Below are 20,598 nucleotides of genomic sequence, written 5' to 3'. Positions count from 1 at the left end.
TAAGCCCTTGTCAGTTGCATCATTTGAAACTATTTTCTCCCATTCTGTAAGCTGTCTTTTTGTTTTCTTTTGGGTTTCCTTTGCTGTGCAAAAGCTTTTCAGTTTGATGAGGTCCCATGGGTTTATTTTTGCTCTAGTTTTTATTGCTTTGGGAGAATGACCTGAGAAAATATTCATGATGTTGATGTCAGAGAGTGTTTTGCCTACGTTTTCTTCTAGGAGTTTGATGGTGTCCTGTCGTATATTGAAGTCTTTCAGCCATTTTGAGTTTATTTTGGTGCATGGTGTGAGGGTGTGTTCTAGTTTCATTGCTTTGCATGCAGCTGTCCAGGTTTCCCAGCAATGCTTGCTGAATAGACTTTCTTTTTCCCATTTTATGTTCTTGCCTCCCTTGTCAAAGATTAATTGACCATAGGTGTCAGGGTTTATTTCAGGGTTCTCTATTCTGTTCCATTGGTCTGTCTGTCTGTTTTGGTACCAGTACCACACTGTTTTGATGACTGTGGCTTTGTAGTATTTCTTGAAGTCTGGGAGAGTTATGCCTCCTGCTTGGTTTTTGTTTCTCAGGATTGCTTTGGCGATTCTGGGTCTTTTGTGTTCCATATAAATGTTTGGATTGTTTGTTCTAGTTCTGTGAAAAATGTCCTGGGTAATTTGATAGGGATTGCACTGAATCTGTAGATTGCCTTGGGTAGTATGGCCATTTTTATAATATTGATTTTCCCAATCCAGGAACATTGAATATCTTTCCATTTCTTTACATCTTCTTTGATTTCTTTGATTAAAGTTTTATAGTTCTCGGCATATAGGTCCTTTACCTCTTTGGTCAGGTGTATTCCGAGGTATTTGATTTTGTGAGGTACAATTTTAAAAGGTATCATTTTTTTGTATTCCTTTTCTAATGTTTCATTGCTGGTATACAGAAATGCAACTGACTTCTGAATGTTAATCTTATATCCTGCTACTTTGCTGAATTTATTAATCAGTTCAAGGAGTTTTGGGGTTGAGTCCTTAGGGTTTTCTATGTATAGTATCATGTCGTCTGCATACAGTGACAGTTTTATCTCTTCTCTTCCTATATGGATGCCTTTTATTTCTTTTGTTTGTCTAATTGCTGTGGCCAGGACTTGCAAAACTATGTTGAAGAGCAGTGGTGAGAGTGGGCATCCCTGTCTTGTTCCAGATTTGAGTGAGAAGGCTTTCAGTTTTTCCCCATTGAGGATTATATTTGCTGTGGGTTTATCATAAATGGCTTTGATTATATTCAGGAATGTTCCCTCTATACCCACTTTGGCGAGGGTCTTGATCATGAATGGATGTTGAACTTTGTCAAATGCTTTTTCTGCGTCTATTGAGATGATCATATGATTTTTGACTTTTTTTTTGTTAATGTGGTGTATGATGCTGATTGATTTGCGTATGTTGAACCATCCTTGTGAACCTGGGATGAACCCAACCTGGTCATGGTGTATCATTTTTTTGGTATGTTGTTGGATTCGGTTGGCTAAGATTTTGTTGAGAATTTTTGCATCTATATTCATCAATGATATTGGCCGATAGTTTTCTTTTTTGGTGGTATCTCTGTCTGGTTTTGGAATGAGGGTGATGTTGGCCTCATAGAATGTCTTTGGGAGTATTCCTCCTTCTTCAACCTTTTGAAAGAGTTTAAGGAGGATGGGCACCAATTCCTCTTTATATGTTTGATAGAATTCACCTGTGAAGCCATCTGGTCCTGGACTTTTATTTGTAGGGGGTGATTTTATGACCTCTTCAATTTCATTTCTAGTGATCGGTCTGTTCAGTTGGTCTGTTTCTACTTGATTCAGTTTTGGTAGACTGTAAGATTCTAGAAAATTGTCCATTTCTTCTAGATTGTCAAACTTGTTGCCATATAGTTGTTCATAGTATTCTCTTATGGTTTTTTGTATTTCTGCTGTATCCGTTGTGATTTCTCCTTTTCCATTTATAATTTTGGTTATTTGGGTTCTTTCTCTCCTCTTTTTAGTGAGTCTGGCCAGGGGTTTGTCAATTTTGTTCACCTTTTCAAAGAACCAGCTCTTGGTTTTGTTAATTTTCTTTACTGTTTTTTGAGTCTCTATTTTATTGATTTCTTCTTTGATCTTTATATTTTCCTTCCTTCTGCTGACTTTAGGACTTTTTTGTTCTTCTTTTTCTAATTCATTTAGGTGGAGGGTTAAGTTGTCAATTTGGGACTTTTCTTTTTTGAGAAAGGCCTGGATTGCTATAAATTTCCCTCTGAGCACTGCTTTCGCAGCATCCCATAGATTTTGAGAGGTTGTGTCTTCATTATCATTTGTTTCAAGGCAGTTTTTAATTTCCTTTTTGATCTCCTCATTGACCCATTGGTTTTTTAGTAGCATGTTGTTGAGTCTCCATGGAGTAGGTTTTTTCTCTTTGCTTTTCCCATGGTTGATTTCTAATTTCATGGCATTGTGGTCAGAGAAGATACTTGAGATAATCTCTACGCTCCTAAATTTATTGAGATTCGCTTTGTGTCCCAATATGTGGTCGATTCTTGAGAATGTTCCATGAGCATTTGAGAAGAATGTGTATTCTGATTTTTTTGGATGTAGTGTCCTGAAGATATCAATTAAGTCTAACTTTTCTATTGTTTCCTTTAGGATCTCTGTTGCTTTATTGGTTTTCTGTCTAGAGGATCTGTCCATTGATGTGAGGGGGGTATTAAGGTCTCCTACTATGATTGTATTCTCATCAATATCTCCCTTTATGTCTGTTAATATTTGTTGTATGTATCTGGGTGCTCCTATATTTGGGGCATATATGTTGATGATAGTAACATCCTCTCCTTGGATGGATCCCTTAATCATTAAATAGTGTCCTTCTTTGTCTTTCTTTACGTCTTTTGTTTTAAAGTCTATTTTGTCTGATATGAGTGTTGCGACTCCTGCTTTTCTGTCTTGTCTATTGGCGTGACATATTTTTCCCCACCCTTTCACTTTCAATCTGTATGTATCTTTTGTCCTAAGGTGAGTTTCTTGTAGGCAGCATATTGAAGGTTTTTGCCTTTTTATCCACTCAGCCACTCTGTGTCTTTTGATTGGGGCATTCAGTCCATTGACATTTAAGGTGATAATTGATAGATGATTATTTATTGCCATTTGAACCTCGTGTTCCAGTTGATTCTATGGTTCTCTATTGTTCCTTTCGTTTTTTTTTTTTTTTTTTTTTTTTTTTGGTTGGATGGTCTCCTATTGTTATCTGCTTGAGTGTATTTTATTTTATTTTTTTTCATTTTTTGCAAATGCAATATTTGGTTTTGGCTTGTGGTTGCCCTGTTTTTTAAGTATGCTAACCCCTTCCCATAATTGTGTGTTTTAGCCTGATGGTCCTGTAGATTCAAACACTTCATTACTATATTAAAATTAAGAAGAGAAACATACAAACAAACAAAAATGGTTATTTACTTCCTAACATCCCTTGCCCACATTTTACGGTTTTGATGACTCTTTTTTATTTTTTTCTCTTTAATTTTATTTTGTTTGAGGCCTGTTCATGATTAAATCTGTATGCTGGCTTATTTGAGTGACTGCTCTCTGATTGCGGTTTCCTCAGTCCTAGTTCTTCCTCTTCTTCTTCTTTTTTTCTTTTTTTATTTTCTTTTTTCTTCCCTTTCCTTCCTTTCTTTTTGGTTTAGAGAAGCCCTTTCAATATTTCCTTTAACCTGGGTTTTGTGTTGCTGTATTCTTTAAGTTTTTGTTTGTTGGGAAAAATTTTTATTTCCCCTTCTATTTTAAATGATATTCTTGCTGGATAGAGTATTCTAGGTTGCATATTTTTTCCTTTGAGCACTTTAAATATCTCTTGCCATTCCCTCCTGGCCTGTAGTGTTTCTGTAGAGAAATCAGCTGATATTCTTATGGGGGTTCCCTTGTAGGTAACATTCTGTTTTTCTCTTGCTGCCTTTAAGATCCTCTCTTTATCACTAACTTTTGCCATTTTTATTATGATGTGTCTTGGTGTGGGTCTGTTTGGGTTCAGTTTGTTTGGGGCCCTCTGTGCTTCTTGTATCTTGAATCCAGTATCCTTTAGTTTTGGGAAGTTTCCATCGATAATTTCTTCAAATATATTTTCCATCCCCTTATCTTTTTCTACTCCTTCTGGAATTCCTATTATGCGTAGATTGGCCCACTTTATATTATCCCATAGGTCTCTTATATTGCTTTCCAGTTTTTTGATTCGGTTTTCTGTCTGTTGACCAGATCGAGTGGTTTCCATTATTCTATCTTCCATATCACTGATTCGTTCTTCTGCATTATTCATTCTGGTTTTTACTGCCCCTAGTTCAGTTTGCATCTCTGCAAATGAATGTTCTAGTTTTTCTTGGCTCCTCCTTATATTTTCTAGTTCCTTTCTGAGGGTATCTGCATTACTGTTCATATCTTCTCTTAATTCCTTCAGTATTTTCACTATTTCTCTTTTGAACTCCAGGTCTGTCTGACTGCAGAGATCTGATTCATTGTTGACTGTTTTAGGTGAGTTCTCCTGTTGGTTTGACTGGGGGTGGTTTCTCAGCTTCTTCATCTTGCTTGTTGTTTACTTTCTCCTGAGGGAGTTGTACTCTCTGTTATCGGGCAGTGTTTGCCTTGTCACTGCCGTGGAATATTTCCTGAGGGCTGGCGTTGTTGGTCAATCTTTTTTGAGGCAATGTGGCTTTTTTGGAGTGTTGATGGGGCTAACAATGTTTCTTTGAAGCAAAGGAGGGCTTCCTGAGGGCAGACAGGACTGGGAGGTCCACACCACGATGGTAGCAGATTTCACTTGGTCATGCAGAGCTTGCTCTGGTGTTTTTAGGCTGTGGGGTTCTTGCAGGGGGTTGGCGGTGTTGGGCAGCTGCTCTTCAGGGGTGCATCACCCCCTGGGGGCTGGAGCAGCTATCTGGGTCACTGAGAACCTAAGAGGCTCTTCCCTAAGGCAGCCCAACTCAGAAGGACAGCCTGAGAATGTAGGCGGATCTTTTCACAGTCTGGCCAAGCTTGTTGCAGCTTTTCTGGGCTGCAGGGGCTCTTCTAGGGGGCTGGTGGTGCTGAGCAGCTATTCTGTGGGAGTGGGGCACCCCCTGGGGGCTTGGGCAGGTAGCAGGGCCACTGGAAACCCAAGAGGCTCCTCCCCAGGGCAGCACAACTCAGAAAGACTGTCTGAGATCTTTTCCCGACTCGGCCAGGCTTGTTGCAGCTTTTCTGGGCTGCAGGGGGTCCTGCCTGGAGCTGGCAGTCCTATGCAGCTGGTCCACTAGGTCTCAGCACCCCCTGGGGGCTTGGGAGGGTAGCAGGGCCATTGGAGACCCAGGAGGCTCCTCTCCGGGGCAGCCCGACTCTGAAAAACCATCTGAGATCCTTTCCCGACTTGGCCAGGCTTGTTGCAGCTTTTCTGGGCTGCAGGGGGTCCTGCCTGGAGCTGGCAGTCCTATGCAGCTGGTCCACTAGGTCTCAGCACCCCCTGGGGGCTTGGGCGGGTAGCAGGGCCGTTGGAGACCCAAGAGGCTCTTCCCCGGGGCAGCCCGACTCAGAAAAACCGTCCAAGAATTAGGCCGATCTATTTATGGCTTGGCTAGGCTTGTTCTAGCTTTTCTGGGCTGCAGACCTTTTCTCGGGGGCTGGTGGTGTTTGGTGCTGCTCTGCGGAAGTGTAGCCCCTCCAAAGGGCAAGCAGGCCTGTGCAGGGACAGCCCCTGCGGTGGTAGGCTTCAGGCAATTGTTGAGGCCAGCCCTCCTGGATGGCAGGCAGCCCCAGGTTTGGCAAGAGCATAGGGGGTGGTGGGGGTGGGGGGAGGGAATGCACTGGGAAGCACAGCTTTCTACTAGCTAGCGGGCCTGTAAGCTTGCTGTAGCGTGGGGGGTATTCTATGGGGACCCACCCCTTCTTCTCTCCCCTCCCCAGCACGGGCGCAGACCAGGCTCTTCTCCCAGGTTCGCTCTGATGCGGCTTTCCACTTCCCTGCCCCTAGAGTATTGTTCCCTTCCTCTGCGACAGCTTTGTTTTCTAGTCTCCCAGGCAGTCTCTGCCCCGTCAAATGGTTTCTAGACCTCCCAAGCAGTTTCCGCTCCGCCCCACCCCCCCAGCCCAGGGACTATCCTCCGGGCCGAGGTCTTGGTGCCCAGCCCCCACCCAGGCATCGCCCGGCCCTTTCTCGGGGACTAACCTTCAGAGGCGAGCTCTCGGTGCCCAGCCCCCACCCAGGCATCTCAATTTTTGGTGACTGTGCCCGTAGTTCAGATGGTCCGTTGGGTTCTTGATCGGCTTTTCCGTACTCCAACTTACTGCTACACTCTTCTCTGCATCTGGAGATTTCTCCGGTTTGTTTGATCTTTCCCCCGTAGGTGACTTTCCAGGGTGCGGGAACCCTTTCTCCTCCGCAGTTCCCTTTTGGGAGCGCCCATCCCACTCTGATTCACCTTCTCTCACTCTCCTCTTTTCTCCCATTCTGCCCAGTAATGTCACGAACTTCTTGCCGTTATTGGAGTTTAGGTTCCTCTGCCAGCGATTGGTTGCTGTTCTGTGCGAGTCATTTATTCTGTAGATGTGCTTTTTTTGTTGTGTTTGTGGGAGAGGGCGAGCGTGTCTCCCTACTCCTCTGCCATCTTGTCCTCTCTTCCAATTTTGCAGCATTTCCATCCCAAACCTGCAGCCCTTCCCTCCCGCCTCAGTCTGTCTCCTTTGGTAATCTTAAATTTTTCAGTCTGTAAATCAGTGTCTGTTCTGCAAAGAAGTTTCATTGTATCCATTTTTTAGACCAAACAGTACATTTTAGTCATGTAAATAGATGGTCTAAATCTATGGATTTGAGTCACCCTCCATTAGATTGCTTAACTTTAACCTTTCAGTCTTTGTCAGCTCCTTTTTATTTATTTATTTATTTATTTTTATGGCCTCACCTTTGGCACATGGAAGTTCCCAGTCTAGGGATTGAGTCGGAGCTGCAGTTGAGGCCTACACCACAGTCACGGCAACACCAGATCAGAGCTGCCTCTGCGACCTGTGCTGCATCTTGCAGCAATGCCACATCCTTAATCCAGTGAACAAGGCTAGGGATCAAACCCACATCCTCACAGAGACATCGGGTCCTTAACCCATTGAGGTACAACAGGAACTCCATGTCAGTTCCTTTTTATATAACATGTTTTTCTATATAGGGAACATTGCCCAAACAGCATAGACCATTAAAAGTAGATATGTTGAAGTTTGTTAAAGTGAAAATCTTTTGCTCATTGAAAGACTTCATTAAGAAAATGAAAAGACAAAGCCAAGGAAGACAGCAGGGCCTGCAGCAGGTTCTCCAGATGCTGGAGCAGTGAGGACAGATCCTGCTGGGCCATATCCAGATATACAATCTTTCACTCTTCAAGGATGAGGGCCTGTGAGCACCCCATGGTTCGGGTGGGACAATCACTTTGCTGGGGGTAGGCATGCCTCACAACAGGACCTGAGTGGATGAGTGTCCATCCTCACAGCCACATTTTCTTGGGTTCACCCATCTTGAAGACAGGAGGGAAAAGCCAGAAACCAAGAGAGCACCATGCATGCCACAGGATGTGTTACCCAGGAGTTGGTGAGTGATGGGTTTTTGATCTCATCACATTCCTTTCTGCCTTCTAGGCTCTGGCTATTGACCAAAAATATATTCAAACATGTTCTAAAAAAAGAAAAGAAAGAAAATAAAATTAAAAGACAAATGACATATCTGACATGGACTTGTATCCAGAATATATAAAGAACTCTTACAACTCAACAATAAGAAGACAAACAGGAGTTCCTTTCATGGCTCAGTGGGTTAAAGACCTGACATTGTCTCTGTGAGGATGCAGGTTTGATCCCTGGCCTCACTCAGTGGGTTAAGGATTTAGCATCGCCAGATGCTGTAGCATAGGTCACAGTTGTGGCTTGGATATGGTGCTGCCATGGCTGTGGAGTAAGCCTTCAGCTGCAGCTCCAGTTGACCCCTAGCCTAGGAACTTCCATATGCCACAGGTGCAGCCATTAAAAAAAAAAAAACAAAACAATAAAATAAGACACAAACAATCCAATTAAAAATAGGCAAAATATTTCATCATATACTTAATCAAAAAAATATGCAAAAGGCATCACTAGTCATCAGGATAATACAAATTAAAATCACAATGAGATACCATTGCATAAAATTAAAGTAGCCAGTAGTGCTAAGTGTTGGTGAGGTGGTGAAACAGCTTGAGCTCTCAAACATTGCTGCTGGAAATACAAAATTGTACAGCCATTTTGGAAAACAGTTTGGCAGTTTCTTGTAAAATTAAACATGTACTTGTAAAGCTGAGGAATTCCATTCCTAATTATTTATCCAAGAGAAAGAAAAATGGATTCAAATGCTCCTAGTCACTTTATAATATCAAAAAAGAAAAGAAAACCATCCAAATGTCTTTTAGTTGCTGAATAACTAAGCAAATTGTGCTATATCCATATGGTGGAATCCTACTCAGTAAAAGAAAGGAAAGAACTCCTGATACACAGGATAACATGGAATCATCTTGAAAACATCACACAAGGTGAAAGAAACCGGACACAAAAAACTTTATACTGTAATCTCATTTATGTGCAGTTTTTAGGAAAGGCCACAGAAAGCAGACCAGTGATCAGCCAGGGTGACAGGGGGATTTATCTCAAAAGGATATTAGGGACTTTTTGGGGAGATGGAAATGTTTTGTGTCTTGAGTATGGTGTTTATACATGTTTATACATTTGCCAAATTCATTGAATTATATTCTTAAAATGAGTTGATTTTATCCATGTAAATTATGCTATAATAAAGCCATTAACAAAGGAATTTTTACTTATCATAAATCGGTTGGAAAATACAGAAAGCTATAAAAAACAAATGAAAAATGTGTTTCTCATTATATACTATAGCTGCAATTAATTTATATTTTAACCATTATTGAATAATTGAACATTACAGAAAATGCAAAATCGCAGTTGTGTACAACTCAATGAATTTTCACAAAGTGAATATATCCATGTAATTATGACTGAGCTAATGAAACAGATTAGCACTCCAGAAATATATCTCCGGCTCTCTTCTAAGTAGTAACCCCTCTATTCAGTAATGCCAGAATTTAGTTTTGTGTTTTTGAAATTTATTTATGTGTAATTATTTATATTATGTCTAGTTCCTTTAATTCAAAAATATCTTTGTAAGATTCATCCATGTTGCACATAGTTGTGGTTCATTCTTTGCTATTGTTTTATAGTTTTCCCTTGTATGAATATGTTAGGATTTATTTATTCATTGTACTGTATATGATTATTGCATTATTTCTAGCATTGGGTTATTAAGAATAGGGTTTCAGTTAACCTTCTTGTATGTGCTTTTTTCTTTTTTCGGTGGATGCACCCACGACATATGGAAGTTCCAGGGCCAGGTATCAAATCCAAGCCACAGGTGTAACCAGAGCCACAGTAGTGGCAATTCCAGATCCCTAACTTGCTGGGACATGAAGGAACTCCTTTTGTATGTGTCTTTTTTAAATTTTTTATTTTATTTTATTTTATTTATTTATTTCTTTATTTATTTATTTTGTCTTTTTATACCCTCAGCATATGGAAGTTCCCAGGATAGGGGTCAAATCAAAGCTGCATTATAATAATGTATCATAAGGTTTTTAACCATCCACTGTAGCTATTATCTGAGCTTTAGTTTCCTTAACTATACAGCAGTGATAGTCATATACACGTTACAGGATTTTTGTAATTGTGAAAATAATCTGAACAGTTCTTTACATAATATATGGCATATAATAGATGCTCAACAAAATAGTTCCTTCCCCCTTCCATTGTTGTATTCATTTTTCCTATTAGAGGAGAATAATTCAAATATATTAAGTAGATTTTCTTTAAATTCTATTGTCAGAGTTTTATAGTTAGATTTATACTTAAGTATATCATCTTTGGGGTTGTAAATGTATTGTGCTTTAATTTCAAATCCAACTGTTTGTTGTTAACATGTAGGAGAGCAATTGGTTTTTGCATCTTAAGCTAATATCCAGCAGCAACCTTGCTATAACCACCACTTATTAGTTCTAGGAGGCTTTTCTTGTTATTGTTCCTTTGTGATTTTTTTACATGGACAGTCATGTCATTTGTGAACAAAGATAGTTTTATTCCTTCCTTCCCAATCTGTACATCTTTATTATTTCTTGTCTTACTGTGCTAGCTGGGTCTTCAAGAATGATGTTGATAGGAATGGTGAGAGGTGACATGCTTGTTTTGTTCCACTCTTAGTGGGGAAACATCTGGTTTCTTACCATTAAGTGTGATGTTAGCTATAGATTTTTTATAGTTCCTTCATGAGGAACTTCCCAATGTCTACCTAGTGTTCTGAGAGATTTGTTTTTGTTTTTGTTTTTTTAATCAATTGATGTTGGATTATGTCACTTTTTCTGTATCAATTGATATGACCATAGGATTTTTCTGTCTTCTGTAGTCTGTTGATGTGATGGATTATATGAACTGGTTTTCAAATATTGTCTCAACCTTCGTATAACTGGAAGAAATTTCACTTAGTTATGGTTTATAATTTTTTTATTTATTTTTGGTTTAGATTCGCTAATATTTTGTTGAGAATTTTTTCATCTATGAGTGACATTGGTCTGTAATTTTCCTTTCTTATAGTGTCTTTATTTGATTTTAGTATTAGGTACATACTGGATTCATAGAACGAATTAGGAAGTATTCCATCTGCTTCTTTTTTTTGGAAGAGGTTGAGTAGAATTGGTGTCTTTCTTTCATTAAATGTTTGGTAGATACCAGTGAAACCATCTGGCCCTGGTGCTTTCATTTTTGGAATGACTAATTTCTGATTCAGTTTCTTTAAATAGGTAAAGATAGGTCTATTCAGATTATCTAATTCTTCTCATTTGAATTTTGATAGTTTGTTCATCAAGGAATTAGTTCATTCCATCTTAAGTTATCAAATTTGTGGGCATAGAGTTGTTCACGGCATTTCATTATTATCCTTTCAGTGCCCGTTGCATGTCCCATTTCTGGTATTTGTAAATTTGTGTTCTCTTTTTTTATCTTGGTTAGTATGGCTAGGGGTTTATCAATTTTCCTGACATTTTCAAAGACCCAACTTTTGGTTTTGTTGATTTTTTTCTCTTGTTTTCCTCTTTTAAATTTTATTGCTTTCTGCTCTAATTTTTATTATTTCTTTTCTTATGCTTTTAAGATTAAATTTATCTTTCTTCTAGTTTCCTAAAATGGAAGTCTAGATTATTTATTTAGATACTTTTTCTAGTAATGCTATAAATTTCCCTCTAAGCACTACTTTTGCTGTATCCTACAAATTTTTATAAATTGTACTTTAATTTTTATTTAAGCACATGTTTAAATTTCTCTTGAAATTTTTGTTTTGCTTTTTTTTTTTTGTTTTTTTGTTTTTTTGTTTAAGTGCTGCACATGTAGCATATGGAAGTTCCCAGGCTAGTGGAGCTGCCACTGCCAGCCTATGCCACATACACAGCAACACAGGATCTGAGCCACGTCTGCAACCTACACCACAGCTCACAGCAACACCAGATCCTTAACCCACTGAGTGAGGCCAGAGATCAAACCCACATCCTCATGGATACTAGTTGGGTTCATTACTGCTGAGCCACAACGGGAAATCCCAAGATTTATTTTTTTGATTTATGTCTTATTTGGTACAGTGTTTTTTAAGGTTCAAAAATTTGAAATTTTTTCCCCCATTATTTTTCTATTAATAATTTGTAGTTTAGGGAGTTTCTGTTGTGGCTCAATGGTTAATGAACCCGACTAGGATCCATGAGGATGTGGGTTCAATACCTCACCTTGTTCAGTGGGTTAGGATCTGGCATTGCCATGAGCTCTGGTGTAGTTCACAGACCCAGCTCGGATCCCTTATTGCTGTGGCTGTGGTGTGGGCTGGCAGCTACAGCTCCGATTTGACCCCTAGCCTGGGAACCTCCATATGCCACAGGTGCAGCCCTAAAAAGACAAAAGACAAAATAATAATAATAATAATAATTTGTAGTTTAGTTTTATTGTGGTCTGAGAACATAACTTCTACTCTTGAATTAGTTAAGACATACTTTATGGCCAAGAACATAGTCTATATTGGTGAATGTTCCATGGGAGCTGGAAAAGAATGTGTATTCTGTTGACATTGAATGAAGGATTATATAAATGTCAATGAATCAAATAGATTAATGGTGCTTTTCAGGTCAAATATATCCTTACTGATATTCTGCCTGCCTGATCTATCAATTGATGAAAGAGAGGGTATTGAAGTCTTCAACTGTAATAGTAGATTTGTCTATTTCTCCTTGTAGTTCTGTCAGTTTTTCCCTCATGTGTTGGTGCTCCGTTTTTAGATGCATGAAAGTTAAGGATTATAATGTCTTCTTGGAAAACTGATCCCTTAATTATTATGTAATGTTCCATCTTATTCATGGTAATTTTTCCCTGTTTAAAGCCTGTTTTAATATAGCTATTCCAGCTTTCTTTTAACTAATGTTAGCATGGTATATGTTCTCTATTCCTTTACTTTTAACCTATCAGTATATTTAAGAGATATTTAACCTTTACTTAAAGTGGATTTCTTATAGACAACATAGAGCTGGATCTTGTTTTTTGTTTTTTATCCAGTTTGATGATCTGCACTTTTCTTTTTTTTTGGCCACAACCATGGCATGTGGAAGTTTCTGGGCCAGGGATCAAACCTGTGCCACAGCAGCAACCCAAGCCACTGCAGTGACAATGCTGGATCCTTAATCCACTGCTCCACAAGGGAACGCCACAATTTGTCTTTTGAATGGTACGTTTATAACATTCACATATAAAGTGATTATGGATATAGTTGAAGTAATCTTTATTATGTTTTAAACTTTTTTCTATTCATTAAACTTGTTCTATGTTTCTTTACCTTTTTTTCCCCACAGAAACATGTGGTTTGTGAAGAGAAAGAATGAAAGTGTGGGGGATGAAGAACCTTTGATTTCTGAGTGGCCGCATGATCACCTATATAATCGAGTAGCAGCTATGCTGTGTTCAGTTACTAAAGGTAAAAGTTAACAGTGGAATTTAGAAATGGATACAACTTCTGGGAAGTTGGTTCACTGGGTGTGTAAGGAAATGCAAACTAAGAAGAAGAAAATGAAATATATAATCCCCTGGTTATTGTTATCCGTAATAGCTAAAAAGAATGAAAATGCTGGGTGGACCTTGATGGTGTATCAAGCTCAGATTTGAGGTAATTTGAGCTATGCCACTAGTTTCAAAGCTGCCCACAAAAGGAAAAAGTATGCCAGGACAACGGAAATTACCTCTAAGATCTCCGGTAGTCAGGAAGGCAGTTAACATGGGGAAAAGGCAAAACCAAGAAACTAGTGAAACCAGGGGGTATTGTGTGAAGGAATTGTTTAGTTTTGTAAATTATATTATCATTAGCTCACTGAAATTTTTTACTAAAATGAATTGTGGGGATAATTTAGGGGCCTTGTCTTTGGTTTTGAATACTGCAGGGTGGAAAAGCATTTTAAGTTGATACAAGATCTGCAGCTCACTATTGAATAATTTGATAGCTGTACATAATCCATACACAGAAACTGTTCCCAAAGGAACATCTAGTCTGGGGAACTGGATGAAAGTAACAGTAAAGTCTCTTTACACTGAGAATGGGACTACCCAGTTCCCTCTATAAATGTGAGACTGACTTTGTTATGATCAGGATATTTACCCATTGAATGTGCCAGCTACCTAGGTTACGGTTAATGCTGTGATGAATGCTGTGTTCCCCTTTTGCAGGAACACTCCATATAACTTTACTTCTGCAAATTCAAACAGCAGTCCAGGAAACCTAATCAGGTTTGCTGTCTCGCTTCCCCTTATGGATCTTACAGATATTGATAAACATGTTAGGTTAATTAACAAGAGAATGCAGGAAGGCAGAGGGGACTCCTCCCCATGAAGGTGGAAAAAATTAACATTATTAAGAAGTGTTGTGAATAAAGCAAATATTAATAGGAGTGAAACAAAGAGGAAAAAAGAATCAACAGCAAGGTAGAAATCTTTAGGTGGTGATTAAAAATGGGTTGAATAAATGAATAATTTAACATTGATGTTGTTAAAAGATAAATTGAGGCATATTAAAAATGTTAAGAGTTTTTATGAGCAAAAATCTATTTGAATCAGGCAGCACCAAACCAGAGGCGGTTGGCTAGGAGCTCTTCGCCGAAAGAAAAGGGGAAAGACTTTTACAGAAAAGTTGTAGCAAAGCAGGGAAACAAATTGATTGGCCATAGTTTAGGTGGTTGCCTTCTCTGGGAAAGAGTAGTCAGCTGTTTGTGATTGGTTGTCCTCAGGTTTTGATTTCTTAACTTGGTGGCATTTACAGGCTTAGTTTTTTGTTTGCTTACATAGGCTGCCAAGGCATTAGAACCACTTCAGTCTAATGGCCTTTTTGCTGGATTAAATTAAAAATGGGATTAAAACAAAGATCTTAATATAAGACTCTTAAAGTTGGGTGGGCCAAAGCAACCCTTGGCTGGACCCCCAACATTAAATACCCAAAACAATCCTGTAATTTACCGTAGTCCAGAGAAATTTAGCTAGCCAAAAGGCAAAGATTACAATGAGAAACCTGATCTGCAAACCCTTGGGGCAGTAGGCTGACAACTTAATCCAGATAAAGATTGACAGAAGGGCCTGGGAACCTTTGACACCCTGCTGGGGGTCCAAAGCCCCTGTACACAAGTAGATAAACTGTCTTGGGATGGAGAAATTCCTGGGACACCATAATGTCAGAGCCCCACACGCAGTGGTACCAGAACCCTTTGAAGAAGCCATCACTAGAGCTAAAATTTGATTGAAATAACATGTAAAATTTAAGGATTGACGGCATTATAAAAGTTGAATATTTAAACAGTCATTATGTAAAGAAATTGTGTCTCATTTACCTGAATATTTTATGGGAATGAATATTATGTCAGACTGGGGAGCACTTTCCCTACCTAGTACTGTAAAACCAAATTTGTTGATGAAGTCCTATTGGAAGGTACAGTTAGGAATGTACATGTTGATGGAATCAAAGTAAAAATTTGTGGAAAAACTGGTAGGTTTGAGCAGGCTTTATGTGAAGTGGCTGTGTTTGTACTGGTCATTGTATCACAGGGGATTGTTTCCCCTACCTGTAAAACAGAAGACTTATAAATTTGACTTTTATGCTAATAGGTATCAGTAAGATTGTCTGAACTCACAGAGTGTAGAGTAGAAGCTGGAATGCTGATAAGATGAATTCTCTCTGTGATAGCAGAGACAGAAACTTAGGGCAAAAGCCTGTGAGTACCTCCCCGCAGTGACTACTGGGATTTTGAACTGGAGAATTTCCATTTGAGAAGCAATTACTAGCTTGCTACTGGATGTTAATTGAAACTGCCACTAAACTTGAAATACCCATGATGTGTCAGTGATGTTGGAGAGATACTCTAATGGGAATTGCAGTGCCCAGAAGATTTCCATAATAAAATGGAAATGGTTTATACAGCATCATGCTATCCAGGGAATGCAAGGAGAGGTATTCTCAAGCAAGGAGCCTCTTTTCCGCTAGGACTGACACTGGAACTATGTGAGGAGCTGCTGCTTTCTATCATCACTTGGGCAATGTCTTATGATTAGCTCTTGACTGAACAATAAAGAGCTTCTTGGTTTGTGGATGGTAGTTCCAAAGTGAATAGATAATGCCCTATTTGAAGGCTGCCACTCTGAAGAAAGTAAAAACAGATCAGCCTACAATTGGTGGGCTGAATTGCATGCTGTTTTCCTAGCACTGATGGAAGAATTGAACAGTGATAAAAGCCCCTATATTTGACATTTGGGTTTTTACTGACTCATGGGCAATGGCCAGTGGCTTGACCATATAATCAGTCAGGAGGGCAGTGGAAAGCTGACCTCTTACAGGAATGGCCATGTGAATCACAGCCCTATGGAAATCACTGTGGAAATTTGAGGGGTGCATTAAAGTAGGACGTGTTGATCCCCCATCACAGCTTCCTTCCAGGTTTAGAAGGCGATTGCAATCAATAAGCAGATATTCCCATGTGATTGCTTAAGGTAGCCACCTCAATCTTTGAAATGAGTGGACATGGAGGTACTGCAGCAATGTAAAGATGGGCTGAATTTGGACATCAGCCCTTAAAATGTCCTCTCTGAAAATGCCAATAAGAACTCTTCTGTCTGCCAGCAAAAGAAACAGAGATTACAGATGGCTATGTGGCTATGTGGGAAGGCCTGAACATGGCTGACCAGTTAGACTGTTGCTGGTAGCTCTGGGTGCTGCAAATAGGTCTTGACTAGAATAGATATTGACTCTGGATTGGGATTTGCTTATTGGGTAGTAGATGCAAATGCATCAGTTTGAACTCTGAGTCATATGTCTTCAGATCAAGGACACAGTTTATAGCTTAAAATACCAACAGGGGACAGGGAGATATCCTCCTCTGAGTAATAACTTGATGGAGAATTGGGATGAGTAATTAAAACATTGTTTGTCTAAAACAAGTGGGAGATACGGGCATGAAGTGCTGGCTTACACACCTTCATGAGAGTGTGCTTACACTCAAGAGGAGTAGGATTAAAGGAATATTCCCACTAGAGAGATTCCTCTGTTTTTCTGGTGGATCTGGGGAAGAGGTGGTGGAAGAGGATCCTGGCTATGCAGTTCTTGCCAAGGGGAGAAGGACACTGGTATACTTTTTTCTTTCCTCCCCATATCATCTCAGTTTTGTCTTTTCCCAGCTCAGTGCAATGGTCACAGGACCAGGGGTTCAACTACTAATGCTGGAAGCAGGGATGCTTCCTAAGCAAGAAACTGTGTCTATATTTTTAAACCTTTATGTCAGAACTTCGAAGGGCCCAGTGGGTGGGTTATGCCTTTACCCCATCTGGCAAAATTGGGGTTAACAGTGAATGCAGCTATACTGCCTAGTGGTTAAAACGCCCATGAATTCTGCACCAGTGTCACCTTACCCTGTATAAATGGGAGTGAACTGAGAGGTAGGTACTTGCTAGCCTAGCATTACTGCCTGCAGTCTAGACCAGCACAGTGGCTGAACATAGTGATCTTTCCAAGGGTGAAAAAAGATTTGATACAAATGAAGGAATATAAGCTGAGGGTAAATAACTGAAATATTTAATGAGGAAAATTCTATATTATATTAATACTTTAAAAGAGTATTGGGGAGTTCCTATTGTGACACAGTGGAAATGAATCTGACTAGGAACCATGAGGTTGCTGGTTCGATCTCTGGCCTTGCTCAGTGGGTTAAGGATCCAGTGTTGCTGTGAGCTGTGGTGTAGGTCACAGATGTGGCTCGGATCTGGCGTTGCTGTGGCTCTGGTGTAGGCTGGCAGCTGTAGCTCCGATTAAACCCCTAGCCTGGGAACCTCCACATGCCGGTGGGTGCAGCCCTGAAGAGACAAAAAAAAAAAAAAAAAAAAAAAAAAAGAGTATTAATTATTAAAATTGTTAAAAACTTAGATTTTCTAGGACAGGACCATTCTGGAGTTTTTCTGCTATGATCATGAACTGTTCTGAAATATATGGGAAGAATGACCCTGAAAGTGATTCAGAGATCATCAGGGCTGTCTTCTTGGTTTCAAAATTGATCATTTCTATGTGGTAAAGCCTCCATAACTCTAACTAAAAGGGTTTAGAGACTTCCGGTTTGGTGAACACACTGTATGCTGGGAGAATGGCATATTTAAATTCCAAGGAGACAGAAATTCCTGCACTCAGGACACTTTGAGACCTTACCCTTATACCTTTCATCTGGCTCTTTGTCTACATCCTTTATCATATCTTTTATTTACAATAGACTGGTAAATGTAAATCAGTGTTTTCCTGAGTTCTTTGAGTCAATCTAACAAATTATTGAACCTGAGCAAGAGATCATAGGAATCCTTGATTTATAGCTGGATGACATGTGAGGCTTAGACTTGTGATTGGCATCCAAGTGAGGGCATCTTGTGGAACTGAGCCCTTAAGAGATCTGACACCAAGTTTAGGTAGACAGTGTCTGAATCACATGGTAGGGCTCTAGCTGGTGTTGGACAATTGGATGGTAAGGGAAAAAACCCACACAACTGTGGATTTTCAACTTCTCTCAGTTTTACTGAGACCTCAATTCTTTGATAAGAAAATCCAAGAAAAGTCGTTGATTTTTAATTTGTTCAACTTTTTTCTTGTAAGAATTAGAGTGACTTTCTTTTGTGTGTGTGTGTGTGTGAGTATGTGTCTTTTTAGGGCTGCACCTGCTGCGTATGGAGGTTCCCAGGCTAGGGGTCGAATTGGAGCTGTAGCTGCTGGCCTACACCATGGCCACAGCAGCACAAGATCTAAGCCGTGTCTGCAACCTACACCACAGCTCACAGCAATGCTGGATCCTTAAACCACTGAGCGAGGCCAGGGATCAAACCTGTGTCCTCAGATTCGTTTCCGCCGAGCCTCGACGGAAGCCCTGGGAGTGACTTTCAAGCGCTTTACATGTCAGAGCTGAAACTAAGTCTGTCCATAGTAATTACATCTATAGTTTCTTCTGCATTTTATACTGGAACTTGCTTGTTTAGGCTGTACTGTGGATGACTATAGGTTTGCCTGGGATCTTGGTTATATTGTTGTAAATAAGCTAAAGCCTATAACTTATTTTAGTGCCCCTTTTCAATTTTATTTATTATTGCCCACACCCACAGCATGTGGAAGTTCCCAGGCCAAGGATCAAACCTGAGCCACAGTGGTAATCTAAGCCACAACAGTGACAGTGCTGATTCCTTAACCACTAGGCCACCAAGGAACTCCCTCTTTTTCAGTTCTAAATGTTTCTCAATTTGGATGCAAATTGTATTGTCACCATTGTTATAACACCCATGAATACTTACAGACTTCTCTGACAAAGGCCATTTGTATTTGACTCCTGTACCCATCTAGTTTTGTTACTAGAAAACTACTACTTTTTCCTATCTTTTCTTTCTTATTATCTCTCCTGTTTCAGTATTTGTGTTCCTTTTTGCTTTTTTCATAGAGTATCCTATGGAGATAACTAGAGTATGTCCTACTGCGACGATTAAGATCCTTTGTGACCACACAGCTTGACTGTCTGTCCTAAGATTTGAGAATGACCATCTTAACATGATCATCTTAGTTCTGTTAGGGCTGCTTTAAAAGAATACGATAGTCTGGGTGGTTTATAAACAACAGAAACTTATTTCTCACATTTCTGAAGGCTGGGAGATTTATCCAAGGTAAAGTTCTCGGCAGAGTCAATATCTAGTTAGGACCCACTTCCTGATACTTAGTCGACTGTCTTCTTACTATGTCCTCACTTAGTGAAAGGGTCAAGGGAGGACACTAACCCCATTCATAAAAGTTCTGCTCTTAAGCCCTAATCACCTCCAAAAGCCCCACCTCCAAATACCATCTCTTTGGGAATTAGGATTTAACATATTTGAGAGGATATAAACATGCAGTCTGTAGCATTCTGCCCCTGATCTCCCAAAATTCATGTTCTTCTTGTGTGAAAACTACAAATTATTATATTCTAACAGCCTCCAAAGTCTAACTCATTTCAGTAGAATCTAAAATCCAGAGTCTTCTAAGTATTATCTAAGTCAGATGTGAATGAGACTCAAGGTACAATACATCTTGAGCTGTAAACCTGTAGTATACTTTCAAAATACAGTGGTGAGATAGGCACATCCATTCCAAAAGGAAAGATACAGAATAAGAAAGGGATAATTGGTCCCAAGTAGTCCAAACTCTAAGACAAACTCCATGAGATCTTTGGGCTGGAGAATAATCCTCTTTGACTCAGTGCTGTGTCCTCCAGGCTCTGTCCCACCTTCTAGACCCACTGCCAAGAAAGGGTAGGGAGAGGTTCCTGCCCCAACAGCTTTGCCAAGCAGGGGTTTTCCATCCAGTTAAAAGGAGGGTGATTGTTCTCCCTTTTGAAACCAAGGAGGCACCCTTGATGATCTCTGAATCACTTTCAGGGTCATTTTTCCCTTGTATTTAAGAATAGTTCATGTTCACAGCAGAAGAGCTCCATGATCCTGTCTTAAAAAATCTTAAGTTCAACATCCCTCTTTATACCTTCCTGTTTTTCCTTTTCAGTTCAAACTGGCAGCTTTCCAGCTGGTGTGGCTGACTAAGCTTGTGGTTAATCCCAGTACTAATCGCCTTATTAAAATGGTCATGATCCCTTGGCCACACCTCTAGTGTTCTGTTCCCAACACAGTCCCTCATTTTTTGCAGTATGGATAGGCTGAGAGTTTTCCAGGTCTTTAATTTATATTTCTTTTTGGTTAATAATTCAATTTTCAAGTTATTTCTCTCTCCTTACCTTTTGCTATAATCAGAAGGAGAAAAACCACATCTTCAACAGTTTTCTTGGAAATTTCTTCAGCTAAATATCCAATTTCATTATTCATAAGTTGTACCCTCCACAAAACACTAGAACATGAATACTATTCAGCCAAGTTCCTTGCCACTTTATAACAAGGATCACCTTTCCTCCATGGTCCA

At 39.6% G+C, this 20,598-nt stretch overlaps 2 long non-coding RNA genes across 4 annotated transcripts in view; one reads left to right on the top strand and one right to left on the bottom strand.

Annotated features, from left to right (window-relative positions):
- The window catches only part of LOC106507647, a 226,416-nt gene that overhangs the window by 52,320 nt on the left and 153,498 nt on the right, over positions 1-20,598 (top strand). For all 3 annotated transcript variants that reach the window (XR_002345146.1, XR_002345145.1, XR_002345144.1), the window contains exon 2: positions 12,965-13,086. This is a non-coding gene — a long non-coding RNA (uncharacterized LOC106507647). The remainder of the gene's footprint in view (positions 1-12,964; positions 13,087-20,598) is intronic.
- LOC106507648 overlaps positions 1-20,598 on the bottom strand; it is a 157,617-nt gene that overhangs the window by 39,443 nt on the left and 97,576 nt on the right. The gene's annotated exons all lie outside the window — the stretch shown is intronic.

This window comes from Sus scrofa, chromosome 6, assembly GCF_000003025.6.
Source record: "Sus scrofa isolate TJ Tabasco breed Duroc chromosome 6, Sscrofa11.1, whole genome shotgun sequence".
Taxonomy (NCBI): Eukaryota; Metazoa; Chordata; class Mammalia; order Artiodactyla; family Suidae; genus Sus; species Sus scrofa.
This window is presented reverse-complemented; position numbering and strand designations above follow the sequence as displayed.